This window comes from Pseudophryne corroboree, unplaced genomic scaffold, assembly GCF_028390025.1.
Source record: "Pseudophryne corroboree isolate aPseCor3 unplaced genomic scaffold, aPseCor3.hap2 scaffold_2082, whole genome shotgun sequence".
Taxonomy (NCBI): domain Eukaryota; kingdom Metazoa; phylum Chordata; class Amphibia; order Anura; family Myobatrachidae; genus Pseudophryne; species Pseudophryne corroboree.
Genome location: NW_026968725.1, coordinates 58,319 through 72,945, shown reverse-complemented (window position 1 = coordinate 72,945; position 14,627 = coordinate 58,319). Strand labels below are relative to the sequence as shown.

General features: G+C 45.3%; 1 pseudogene; it reads left to right on the top strand.

The window, feature by feature from the left end:
* Positions 1-12,836: 12,836 nt before the first annotated feature.
* Positions 12,837-13,015, top strand: LOC135006178 (U1 spliceosomal RNA; annotated as a pseudogene).
* The last annotated feature ends 1,612 nt before the right edge of the window (positions 13,016-14,627 follow it).

The window sequence follows — 14,627 nt, the reverse complement described above, 5'->3', positions numbered from 1 at the left end:
AATCATAACATGCGGTTGTCGACCAAACAAGATTTCAAAAGGGGACAGATTAAGAGGGGACCTGGGAGTGGTTCTGATGCTGTACAGTACAATGGGTAAAGCTTCTGGCCATGTCAATCCTGTTTCTGCCATAACTTTGCTCAAATTATTTTTAATAGTGCTATTCACTCTTTCCACCTTCGCACTCGCCTGTGGACGGTATGGAGTGTGCAGCTTGCTATCAATTCCCATCAACTTACACATTCCTTGAAAGACATCACCTGTAAAATGGGTACCCCTATCACTTTCGATAATTCTAGGGATACCATATCTACATACAAATTCCTGCACAATTTTCTTAGCAGTAAACATAGCGGTATTTGTGGCCGCCGGGAATGCTTCAACCCAATTTGAGAACACATCTATACAAACAAGTACATATTTCAAATTTCGACAAGGGGGTAATTGAATGAAGTCAATCTGTATTGCCTGGAAAGGACCGCCTGCAGGTGGGATATGAGATGGTTCTGTTGGTATTGCCTTTCCGATATTCTTTCTCAAACAGGTAAGGCATGACATTGCTCTCTTACTTGCATGAGATGAAAATCCTGGGGCGCACCAATATGCTCTTACCAACTTGCACATTCCTTCCTTGCCCAGATGAGTCAGCCCGTGAGCTGCCTCAGCTAAACATGGAAGATATGCTCTGGGGGCCACCGGTTTACCTTGTCCATCCGTCCAGAGTCCTGAGGACTCCTGGCCATATCCCTTCGCCTTCCAGACTGCCTTTTCCTGTGTGGAACACAAATTTTGCATTTCACACAACTTCTGTGTGTTGATGGTATTAAATACCATCAGTTGTGTGGTGTCTGTCTGTCTGGGGGTACCAGCTGCTAACTTAGCTGCTTCGTCTGCTCGGCTGTTACCAAGTGATACTGGGTCCTGGCTATATGTGTGTGCTTTACACTTGATAACAGCCACTCTGTCGGGTTCCTGTATCGCTGTTAGAAGCCTTTTGATGTGAGCTGCATGCGCTACCGGTGTACCAGCTGCCGTCATGAAATTTCTGAGGCGCCATAGGGCTCCGAAATCATGGACTACCCCGAATGCGTATCTAGAGTCGGTGTAGATATTGGCTGATTTGCCCTTAGCCAATTCACATGCTCTGGTTAGGGCGACCAGTTCAGCAACCTGGGCTGAGTGAGGTGGGCCTAGCGGTTCCGCTTCTATGGTGCCTTGGTCATCTACGACTGCGTATCCAGTACACAAGTCTCCCGAGTCTGACTGTCTGTGACAACTACCGTCCGTGTAGAAAGTTAGATCTACATTTTCCAGCGGGTTGTCACTGATGTCAGGCCTTGCGGTAAAATTTTGGGTCAAATATTCCATACAATCATGTGTGTCCTCCTGTGTGTTAAATTCTCCTTCCCCACCACTCTCATCCTCCACCCTTTGTGCCTGTCCAGGCACACCTGGGAGATATGTTGCAGGATTTAATGCACTGCATCTCCTTATGGTGATGTTTACGGGGGCCATTAGTGCCAATTCCCATCTTGTAAACCGCGCTGATGAGACGTGCCTGGTTTGGGCAGAATTTAGCAAGGCTGACACTGCATGTGGTGTATGAATTGTGAGGTTGTGACCTAGCACTACATCTTCGCTTTTCGTTACTAGCAATGCTATCGCAGCGACGCTTCGCAAGCATGTGGGGAGGGATCGCGCTACCGTGTCTAGCTGAGCGCTGTAGTATGCTACTGGCCTGCTGGCATCACCGTGCTTTTGGGTTAAGACGCCTGCCGCGCAACCAGCACTTTCTGTTCCGTACAGCTCAAAGGGTTTCCCATAGTCTGGCATACCTAATGCTGGTGCCTGCGTTAGGCACTGTTTAAGTCTCTCAAATGCCATCTCGGACTCGTCTGTATGCGAAATCCGATCAGGTTTGTTTGAGGAGACCATCTCCTGCAGAGGTAACGCTAGAATGGAAAACCCTGGGATCCAGTTACGGCAATACCCACACATTCCTAAAAATGTTCTGATCTGTTGCTGGGTTTTTGGCAGAGTCATGTCTCTAATTGCTTGAATTCTATCAGTGGTCAGGTGTCTCAGTCCTTGTGTTAGACAGTGTCCCAAATATTTTACCTTAGTTTGGCATAATTGCAACTTGTCTTTGGAAACCTTGTGTCCTGTGTCTGAAAGATGAAACAGGAGCTGTTTCGTATCCTTCAGGGATGCTTCCAATGAATCAGAACACAGTAGTAGATCATCCACGTACTGTATTAATACTGATCCACTCTCTGGTTGGAAAGACTGTAAACAATCATGCAAAGCCTGGGAAAATATACTTGGACTGTCTATGAAACCTTGTGGTAATCGAGTCCATGTGTATTGGACTCCTCTGTATGTGAATGCAAACAAATATTGGCTGTCAGGGTGCAGAGGTACCGAAAAGAAAGCGGAGCAGAGGTCAATAACAGTGAAAAATTTCGCAGTGGGAGGGATTTGCATAAGGATGACAGCTGGATTTGGCACTATGGGGAACTGACTCTCAACTATTTTGTTGATCCCCCTTAGATCCTGCACTAGCCGGTAACCCCTCCCCCCACTCTTTTTCACAGGGAAGATGGGACTATTGGCAGTGCTGGACGTTCTTACCAGAATACCCTGTTGTAGCAAGCGCTCTATTACGGGATACACTCCTAACTCCACCTCTGGCTTCAGAGGGTACTGTGGGATTTTTGGAGCTATCCTACCATCTTTTACTTGTACAACTACAGGAGCTACGTTTGCCATTAATCCAGTGTCCTGTCCATCTTTAGTCCAAAGTGACTCTGGTATCTGGGATGTCATTTCTTCTACTTTGGATGGAGTCCTATTTGTCATAATGGTATGTGACATTAATTTTGATGGGGAGTCTAACATGTCTCGCACTTCCTGAGCGTGATTCTCAGGTATGTCCAAGAATACACCTTCAGGAGTACAATAAATGACGCACCCCATTTTACACAATAAGTCTCTTCCCAGGAGATTAGTCGGTGCCGATGCAGCCAGCAAAAAGGAATGCTTGGTATGTAAAGGCCCTACTGTAATCTCGGCTGGTTTGCTAACAGGGTAGTGCTGGACTACTCCCGTTACCCCTATGGCTGGAATTGTCTTACCAGTGGTTCTCATGCCCACTGTCGAATTTATCACTGATTTGGCCGCCCCTGTGTCTACAAGAAAGTTTAATGATTTACCAGCTACATTGATTGCAATTTCAGGTTCACTCCCAAGGCTTGCAATCAATTTTACTGGCTGCAGATTACAGGTATGGCTACACCCCTATTGGGTATGGTGACCTCCCTGAATCCCGCTGGCAGCAACTACTTGTGAAGGGGTTAAATGGGAACTGCCAGGAGTTTGCCAGTCTCTGTTCGGGGGGTATCTTTTTGTTTCTCCTGCATGTGGCTCATAACTCCGTCTCTGCGGACCTTGCTCCCAATGTCGTGTGTCGTGTCGTTGTCTAGGGGGTTGGTAAGATCTTTGCGAATTTTTCGCTCTACAGTCTCGTGCTATGTGTCCCTGTTTATGACAAAAATAACATGTTACCACATTTGACTTACCCACAGGGTTTGGTGATATAAACACAGGCTGTTTTGTGGTCAGGGCCTGTATACTTACTGACATTAACTTATCACCTTGCGACTCCCTGTGTCTGGTGATATTCCGGTCGTGATCAATAGCAGCCTCTCTCAAAGTAGCCACTGACAGACCTCGCCAACATGGTTGCGTGGTCTGTACCCTTGTCTTTAATGCTTCTTTTAAACCATCCATTAGCACAGATACTGCTACTTCTTGATGGTTTGCATTGGTCCTAATGTCCTCTATGCCAGTGTACTTTGCCATTTCTAATAATGCCCGGTGAAAATAATCAGCAGCTGTTTCTGTCTCTTTTTGTTTAATGGAAAAAATTCTATTCCATTTGGCTACAGCTGGGAAATACTCCTTTAACTGTAAATTTATTCTTTTTACGTTATCTTTGTTGTACACATCTGTAAGAGGTACATCCAGATCCAATCCACAGTCAGCTAAAAATTGAGCTGAGTCGACATTGGAGGGTAAACATGCCCTCAGCAATATCTGCCAGTCTTTGTTATTGGGCTCTAAAGTGTTTCCTAGGTCTCTGATGTATTTTTGGCTAGCAACTAAGTATTTTCTGGGGTCAGGGAATTCAGACACTATGGTCCTTAATTCCATTCTGGAAAATGGGATATACATGGCAATGTTCCTGATAGGAGTGACTCCTGATGTGTCAGTTTTCCCATTTGGAACAGCTATTACCCTAACAGGATTAAGTCTACTAACATCATTCTGTGTAGATTCTACAGCCTGTGGTGAAATGGTTTCAGCATAGTGTAAGGTGCCGTACTTACCCGTTGATACGACCTCACCTGTCCCTCCGCTAGGGGGCTTTGTTACTAATCTTATGGGTTGGGCCGTGCCTACTGTCGTTTCTGATATAGTGGCTGCTAGAGAGAGCGCCGATATTGTTGCCGATTCGTCCTCTTGATCACACTCCTGGGGAAAGTTCAAAACAGGGTACAACTTGCACGGGTTAATGCTTGCATTGGTTAACTTATTAACATTATCCTTAACATTTATACAGTTGCTAAGTGCCTGTTTGTTACCCCCTGATGCGTCATTCTCCGCAACCAATTTCTCTCCTGATATGTATGGTGGCGGCGGGGCCGTGGCTATCAGTTTCCTGATAGGGCCAGATCCCGCCGCCAGAGCCAATCCTCTCTGTATTTCACCCTCCTGTTGCCATAGCTGCAAATAATCATAATGTTGGATTCGTCTCTTTGTTGATTTAATGAGACATATCCTCCTCCTTAAATTCATTAACACTTCTGGGCTGAAGCTACCTACTCTTGGGAATTTCTCCCCGTCATGTACTGTCATTCTCTCCCATTCATCACATAAAATTTCTGTATGTAAACCATATTTTTCACACATTACATACCTTGCCGACCCGACTGGTCGGTTTACTGAATCAACCCGAACCGAGGTTGATCGCCCCCTTCCTGAACAACTGGCCCCCATAATTTGCAGGTGTTGCTTGCTCTACCTCTGACCTTTATCTCAGGGTCTTCTGCGAACCCTTACAAAAAACCAAAATATTAAAAGATAGGTTGACGGTGAAGTTTACCGAGCACCTCACTCACTCGCCCACGCCGACCAATACGCCCACACACTGATATAGCGCTGGCGTACTCGACCCAGGGCCCCTATGAACCTCTATTTACTGGAACATGCGAGAGATATCCGAAGAACACTTACTCTTTCCAGTAACTATTGGTTGTTGGACAATTCCTGAGTGACCAGCGAACTTCCCTTCAGAAAATAAAAAATTACACAAATAACGTCAGAATGTACAAATAGTTTTATGACCGGGTTTGTACACAAATGGTACTGGTCAGACTAACTTAATGCACACAATTACGTGCGGTACAATCGTTCAGCACATAAGCAACTAATCTTATGTACGGAGCGACCAGTGGAATCGACATTCAGCAGCTGCGAATTCCTTCAGCCTGAGCTTTTTATGGCCTATATGGGTGTCGCACCAACCCTTCTTGGTGTTGTGCCTTGTCTCTATAGCGGACTTCCTTGTCTGCTGTACTTGGACCTCCTGGTCTGTTATGCGACCTCCTGGTCTGACCTCCTGGTCTGTTACAGTATGACCTCCTGGTCTGCTACACTCTAATGCTCAAATTTTATGTTTAACCAGAGATGCCTCCCTAGCCACCACGTATGTCACTTACACGTATGTACTTCACGAGAACTCGATGATTTCTGTGGTTCAATCCCCAAAATTGTAAAAACAAACACTCACTCACCACATACACACTTTTGTTTCTATTTCTATTTCTGCACAGAAATTTTTCTTTAGACCAGATGTGTTGTAAATTTGGAGAAGGATCTGTTAATTTAAATTTCGGATTTAAAATAGATTTGCGCTATTTATCGCCTGTTGCGCTATTTATCGCTTGTTGCGCTATTTATCGCCTGTTGCGATATTTATCGCTTATTGCGCTATTTATCGCTTATTGTGCTATTTAAAAATCAACACTATCGTGTGATTTGAGTTACGTGGGCGTACCCAGACGCTCCGTTGCATAATTTACGCTGCGTGCGTCGGCCTTTGCGTACGCGAGTCTCAGCCTTTTGTTAGAGACACGTGTATACAAAACCAATGTCCACCGTAACACAACTAACACGTTTTATCAATGTAGATGATCCTCAGTCGTCTACCGTGCAACACACCAATCTCTCCTTTTACCTTTAGGTAGAGCTGCGTGTGTGCTTTACACTTTATCCCTTAACGCATTACTTTTACACTTTAACTATGAAATAGCGACAAATCTCTCTTAGCACGTTTTATCAATTATAAAATGGCAAACAGGAGAGTGATATATGAAAATACACGAATGAAAAAGAAATGCAGATATGCGTGTGTGCGTACGCAAGATAGAAATAAACAGTTTTAAAAGACACTAGTGTGTTGTTCTTACCTCCGGTTCCCGGATTCCTTCAGCACCCTTTACTAAGCGAAACAGACGCTTATCCCGTCAGCACTGCGAAGAATATGATCTCCCGCCCTTTGCTGATGGATAATGTCTGCTGAAATTACCTAGCAGAGATATGTGAAGGACAGGACGAGCCGCCAATTGATAAAGCTAAATATTTATCTTATTTAAAACCCTTTGTGAGGTCTAAGAACACTGTACGCTATTTGCGTATGGAGTACCGTAAGGGTACGCTCGTTGCGTAACAATCGCTTAGCCGTGGTCGAGACGCTCAAGCGTCACGTTCGCTCACGGCCAAGAGATCACAGGCAGGCACGCTATTGGCTGCTGACTAACGTAATGGTTCGCTATAGCGTAACGGACGCTGTATCGGGAGCGGGCTGCTCAAGCGATACAGACGCTCACGAGAATACGCTGTTGGTATCGGGCACACTTATAGGTGAGCGACTACCGTAATGCTACGCTATCAGCGTAGCGGACGCTCGAGACCACGAGGAGATCACGAGCGGCGCCGACGCTCACAATGTTAAACCTTTATGTCTAAACCACAAACAATGTAATTTGCTGTAAAACCTTAGTGTAGAGATAGGGTGTAAATGCAACACTGTATAACCTTATTAACTCAAAAGCTGTTCGAGCGTCACCGACGCTCTGAGAATACTTAACACTATAAGAAATACACAAATACCGTGCTTAGGGTCCAACGCCTAATATATATATTATGAATGTTATACTTGCAAAAGAATTAATACAATACAAGTCATACACTACAATATAACATAGACTAACTAACCAGGTAACTACACAGTAAATACAATACAAGTACGTTTAAGAGAAAATGAGAGAAAGAGAAGAGAGAGAGAGAAAGATATGGCCCATAATAACAAGAAAAGACAATATGATTACGGAGAAAACTTACGCACAAAGGAAACGATCGCATGCGCCTCTGGACATCCAGCTCCCGATTTTCAGCAATGATAACCGATGAAGAGTGAGTGCTGGATGTGATCGGCCTGTCTATTTATGCCCCACACACAATACAATTCAATGGTCCCTACAATCTCATTGTTCATTGGACACAGGAATTCGTCTTCGCATTATAACAAAAGGTCATAGGTTGATTCATACAGGTGGGCTGTGACTATTTCCAACAGCTCAGGTGGGAGGGAAACTGGGTTTCCCGCCGCATGGATAAGTAAGTGCAAATACAGTAAATGTTCATAAACTTCTTATGTCCATAACTATTCGCACGAGCGATTGATCCGCTTCAAACCAACACCGGAATATTGCTAATTAAATACTCTTCCGATGGATACTAAACACCACTGTATTACTCCTGTCTGACCCTTCGTATCAAACAATGAGGGATCTCTCTGTCCAGGAACATACTACATTAACTAAACTTTCAGAATCTATTAAAGGGACCATAATCTACAAAATGCATTATATGGTGAAAATATGTAACGAAAGAGTCGCCCGCTAGACGCACACAATCTCTACCGTAAATGCGCATACCGTGCGCCTGCGGGTACCCGCAACAGCGAGTATGCGCACGCACGGGAGAGCGCACGCATGCGCAGCAGGGACACATATGAGGTGCAAATATGGCAGTGTGCATCGTGATATTTTTCTGACTTTGACAGCTTACATGATTCTCCGCCCAGCGAAGAATTCTGGTGGCTTCCGCCATCGCCACTCTGCTCCTTGTGCCGCCTTGGCGGTTTACATGAACTAGTGCGGTGACGTTGTCTGACTGGATCAGAACTGGTTGGTCGCGAAGTAAGGTCTCCGCTTGACATAGGGCGTTGTATATGGCCCTTAGCTCCAGGATGTTGATGTGAAGACAAGTCTCCTGACTTGACCAAAGACCTTGGAAATTTCTTCCCTGTGTGGCTGCTCCCCAACCTCGGAGGCTCGCGTTCGTGGTCACCAGGATCCAGTCCTGAATGCCGAACCTGCGGCCCTCTAGAAGGTGAGCACTCTGCAGCCACCACAGGAGAGATACCCTGGCCCTGGGGGACAGGGTGATCAACTGATGAATCTGTAGATGTGACCCGGACCACTTGTCCAGTAGGTCCCATTGCAAGATCCTCGCATGGAACCTGCCGAAGGGAATGGCCTCGTATGATGCCACCATCATTCCCAGGACTCGAGTGCAGTGATGCACTGACACCTGTTTTGGTTTCAATAGGTTCCTGACCAGAGTCATGAGTTCCTGGGCCTTTTCTATCGGAAGATAAACCCTTTTCTGGTCCGTATCCAGAATAATGCCCAAGCAAAGTCAGACGAGTCGTAGGAACCAACTGCGACTTCGGGATATTGAGAATCCAGCCGTGTTGCTGTAACACCTTCAGTGAAAGTTATACGCTGTTCAGCAACTGCTCTCTTGATCTCGCTTTTATGAGGAGATCGTTCAAGTACGGGATAATTGTGACACCTTGCTTTCGCAGGAGCACCATAATTTCCGTCATTACCTTGGTGAAAATTCTCGGAGAAAATTCTGGAGAGACCAAACGGCAACGTCTGAAATTGGTAATGACAATACTGTACCGCAAATCTTAGGTACGCCTGATGAGGTGGATAAATGAGTACATGAAGGTATGCATCCTTTATGTCCAGAGATATCATAAAATCCCCCCCTTCTAGGCTGGCGATGACCGCTCTTAGCGATTCCATCTTGAACTTGAACCTTTTCAAGTATAGGTTCAGGGATTTTAAATTTAATATGGGTCTGACCAAACCGTCCGGTTTTGGGACTACAAACAGGGTCGAATAATTTCCATTTCCTTGTTGAAGCAGGGGAACCTTGACCACCACCTGTTGAAGATACAATTTGTGAATTGCATTTAACACTATCTCCCTTTCCTGGGGAGAAGATGGTAGGGCCGATTTGAAAAACCGGCGAGGAGGCACCTCTTCGAATTTCAGCTTGTAACCCTGAGAAACAATTTCTATTGCCTAGGGATCCACCTGCGAATGAACCCAGATGTGGCTGAAAACTCGAAGACGTGCCCCCAACTGGGCGGACTCCTTTAGCGGAGCCCCAGCGTCATGCGGTGGATTTTGTAGAGGCCGGGGAGGACTTCTGTTCCTGGGAACTAGCTGTGTTGTGCAGCTTCTTCCCTCTGCCCTTACCTCTGGCAAGAAAGGACACACCTCGTACTTTCTTGTTTCTCTGTGATCGAAAGGACTGCATTTGATAATGTGGTGCTTTCTTAGGCTGTGAGGGAATATAAGGCAAAAATTTTGATTTACCAGCTGTAGCTGTGGAGACTAGGTCCGAGAGACCTTCCCCAAACAATTCCTCACCCCTGTAAGGTAAAACCTCCATATACCTTTTTGAGTCGGCATCACCTGTCCATTGCCGGGTCCATAGGACTCGTCTAGCAGAAATTGACATAGCGTTTATTCTAGAACCCAGTAGACTAATGTCACTTTGAGCATCTCTTATATATAGGACAGCATCTTTTATATGCCCTATGGTCAATAACATAGCATCCTTATCTAGGGTCTCAATCTCTGCTGATAAGGTATCTGTCCATGCTGCCACCGCACTACAACCCCGGCCGACGCAATTGCCGGTCTGAGTAAGGTACCAGAATGTGTGTAAATGGACTTTAGGGTAACCTCCTGCTTGCGGTCAGCATGGTCCCTGATGGTAGCCGTATCCTGGGATGGCAGCGCTACCTTTTTGGATAAGCGTGTCAATGCTTTATCCACCCTAGGGGAGGATTCCCACCGTATCCTGTCCATTGGCGGGAAAGGATACGCCATAAGAATCCTTTTGGGAATCTGCAGCTTTTTGTCTGGAGATTCCCAAGCTTTTTCACATAATTCGTTCAACTCATGTGAGGGGGGAAAGGTTATCTCAGGTTTCTTTCCCTTATAGATGTGTACCCTCGTGTCAGGGACAGGGGACTCTGTGATGTGCAAAACATCTTTTATTGCAATAATCATATATCGAATACATTTAGCCAATTTTGGCTGTAACTTTGCATCATCGTAGTCGACACTGGAGTCAGAATCCGTGTCGGTATCTGTGTCAACTATTTGGGATAGTGGGCGCTTTTGAGACCCCGAAGGTCCCTGCGACATAGGGACAGGCATGGGTTGACTCCCTGACTGTTCCCTAGCTTCAGCTTTGTCTAATCTCTTGTGTAATAAGTTTACATTAGCACTTAAAACATTTCACATATCCATTCAGTCAGGTGTCGGCGTTGTCGATGGAGACACCACATTAATTTGCTCCTGCTCCTCTCTAGGAGAGCCTTCTACCTCAGACATGTCGACACACGTGTACCGACACACCATACACTCAGGGAATCCTCTTATCTGAGGACAGTTCCCCAACAAGGCCCTTTGGAGAGACAGAGAGAGAGAGTATGCCAGCACACACCCCAGCGCTATATGACCCAGGAAAAAAACACAATAATTTTATGTTTACCCAGTAGCGCTGTATTTCCATATATATATGCGCCTAATTATGTGCCCCCCTCTTCTTTAAGACCCTCTTTCTACCGTGGTATAAGCAGGGGAGAGTCCGTGGAGCTTCCCCTCAGCGGTGCTGTGGAGAAAATGGTGCTGGTGAGTGCTGAGGGAGAAGCCCCACCCCCTCAGCGACGGGCTTCTGTCCCGCTCAAATATAGTAAAAAAATGGCGGGGGCTCTTATATATATATATACAGTGCCTAGCTGCATATATATTTATTTTGCCAAAGAGAGGTCTATATTGCTGCCCAGGGCGTCCCCCCTGAGCCCTTCACCCTTACACTGACTGCCGTGTGTGAGGTGTATGGGAGCAATGGAGCACAGCTTTACTGCTGTGCGTTACCTCAGTGAAGATCATGAAGTCTTCCGCCGCCTCTGAAGTCTTCTTTTCTTCTCATACTCACCCGGCTTCTATCTTCCGGCTCTGCGAGGGGGACGGCGGCGCGGCTCTGGGACGGACGGCGAGGGTGAGACCTGCGTACCGATCCCTCTGGAGCTAATGCTGTACAGTAGCCTAAGAAGCAGAGCCTATCAACTCACAGAAGTAGGTGTGCATCTCTCCCCTCCGCCCCTCGATGCAGGGAGTCTGTTGCCAGCAGGCTCCCTGAAAATAAAAAAATCTAACAAATATACTTTCTGTCAGGAAACTCAGGAGAGCTCCCTGAAAAGCACCCAGTCTCCTCTGGGCACAGTAGTAAACTGAGGTCTGGAGGAGGGGCATAGAGGGAGGAGCCAGTGCACACCCAGATCTAAAGTCTTTCTTTAAGTGCCCATGTCTCCTGCGGAGCCCGTCTATCCCCCATGGTCCTTACGGAGTCCCCAGCATCCTCTAGGACGTAAGAGAAAAATTATGCTGGCAGAAAAATCCAATTGAGTGATTAAACAGCTCCAGAGCTGCTCTGTAAGGCAAGTAAAAGGGTGTGGGCCCTGCAGCACTACCTGTAGTTTGCATTGTGCATTGGAAGCCTAGTTTGCTGTCTGTTTCCACTTCTTTTTTCTTGAGCCCCTCCCGTCTATACCCTTGTGCACTATCCTGACTTCTCCTCCCGTCTGCTTACTTTGTGCCTTCCAATGCACAATGCAAACTACAGGTAGTGCTGCAGGGCCCACACCCTTTTACTTGCCTTACAGAGCAGCTCTTGAGCTGTTACAGTGCCCAGCTGCTGCAAGAAATCAGCGTGAATGCTTCAGGGGCTGGGGCATGGCCAACATGAGCCCCACACCGAAGGAGGGTGGGGGTGTTTAATGCGAACTAGGGGTCTCGCACAATGCGAACTACAGGTAGTGCTGCAGGGCCCACACCCTTTTACTTGCCTTACAGAGCAGCTCTGGAGCTGTTACAGTGCCCAGCTGCTGCAAGAAATCAGCTTGAATGCTTCAGGGGCTGGGGCATAGCCAACATGAGCCCCACACCGACGGAGGGTGGAGGTGTTTAATGCAAACTAGGGGTCATCCAAGTGCCGCAAAAGGCCGCCATGCCCTGCACGCCCCTTTTCTCTTTTCATATGCAGACGAGGGTTGAAGCCAACTTTGACCCACTGCTTGGATGACATCGCCATATGCAAATCCATCTGCTGCAGGCCTTCCCCCAGGAATGCTTGCACTAGTTGTTGCATTTGGTTTGTTGTTTGGGGGTGCTTCAGTATTAGGCAGCCTTCTGCCCTCCCATGTTCATCTGAAAATATGTGTTCTCCCTGCAGTTGTTGTCCCCAGATGAGAGTTCCCTTGTGCTGCCTCAGTTGAATCTCCTTTACTTGACAGAGATGTGCCTGAGCAGCGGCCCTCCCCAGCCCTATCCCAAATCATACTTATTTTGCATAGGAGATACCATGGTCATGAAGACTGTTCTCCCAGGGTGCGGTTCATTCATTGCATTCTGGGTATGCTGACCCCTGTGATTTCCCCAAATGTGGGAAACTCGACTGCATTATTTAATGCGAACTAGGGGTCATCCAAGCACCGCAAAAGGCCGCCATGCCCTGCATACCCCTTTTCTCTTTTCATAAGCAGACGAGGTTTGAAGCCAACTTTGACCCACTGCTTGGATGACATCACTTGCTGCCTTTCCAATGAAGCAAGTTTAATTTAATAATAGGTGAAAAACCATCCCTACAAAGGTGTTAATCAGATACTTGGCTTTGTGGACACTTTTCAGAGCACAAATTTGTTAGCATAAAAATAAAGCCAGAAAATGAAGAGCTGTTTAATCACTCAATTGGATTTTTCTGCCAGCATATTTCTTTTTCTCTGCAACCCACTGCTAAATTGTGCTTCGTGGCTGTTTTTTTTATAAAATCACTTAATCAAATCTAACTCTGATTACATCAGAGAAGGCCAGGTACCCTACACCATAAGAGGTGGTTTGAAATTTTTACTTGTCTACTTAAAGATCACCAAAATCTGATAACGAGGTCAATTACGTCCCTAGGTGGGATTGAACCACCAACCTTTTGGTTAACAACTGAACACGCTAACTGTTTGCGCCTCAGAGACACTTTGCAAAAGTACATACTGACAAAGGTTAATAAGCATTCATCTAGAACGTTTCCTAGAAAAACTTTAAAAAGTCAATAATCTGGAGAGTTTTTGTAAGATGTTCCTTCCATCAACCAATGAAGAAACACATTGGTACTTTCCCATGATGAGTGAGTGCTTCAGGATCTCTTGCACTTACATGTGCAGCAAAGGACTACAATGGAAGCATGCTGGGCCTATAACCCAGAGGTAGGCAGATTGCAACTGTCCTCTGCTATATGCATTTTTTTTGTTAATTAAAGTAATCCAAAACTGGGATTGATATTTTGGCTCTTTTATTTTTACTTAAAGTACAATAACTTTTACTGTTTTAATTTGTTTTAATAATATATTGACAGTATTGTTTTCTTTCAAAAATCCACTTAATTTTCTTTACCCTATTATTAAAATGGTAATTGACAAAAACAAACTACATTGTCACCAGAAGAGCAATACAAAATGTACAAGTGATATATTAAAATCATCTTTTCAGCTTGAATTTCAATGATGCATTGAGGTAACGATTTTGTGAGAAACATCTTCACCCTTAAATAAAGATTTTCTTAATTCCCTACCTGTGTGCTAATTAGATATCACCTTGTTTTCACATTAAACAGACTTTCACATGAGAAAGCAGCAAGGATGCAGTGGCGTTAATGTTTCCTGGTGTCAACCTGTATTATTTCAGTAGACATTGAAATGAGGATGCATCTTGCTGCCTTTCCAATGAAGCAAGTTTAATTTAGTAATAGGTTAAAAACCATCCCTACAAAGGTGTTAATCAGAGACTTGGCTTTGTGGACACTTTTCAGAGAACAAATTTGTTAGCATAAAAATAAAGCCAGAAAATGAAGAGCTGTTTAATCACTCAATTGGATTTTTCTGCCAGCATTTTTCTTTTTCTCTGCAACCCACTGCTAAATTGTGCTTCCTAGCTGTTTTTTTTATAAAATCACTTAATCAAATCTAACTCTGATTACATCAGAGAAGGCCAGGTACCCTACACCATAAGAGGGGGTTTGAAATTTTGACTTGTCTACTTAAAGATCACCGAAATCTGATAACAAGGTCAATTACGTCC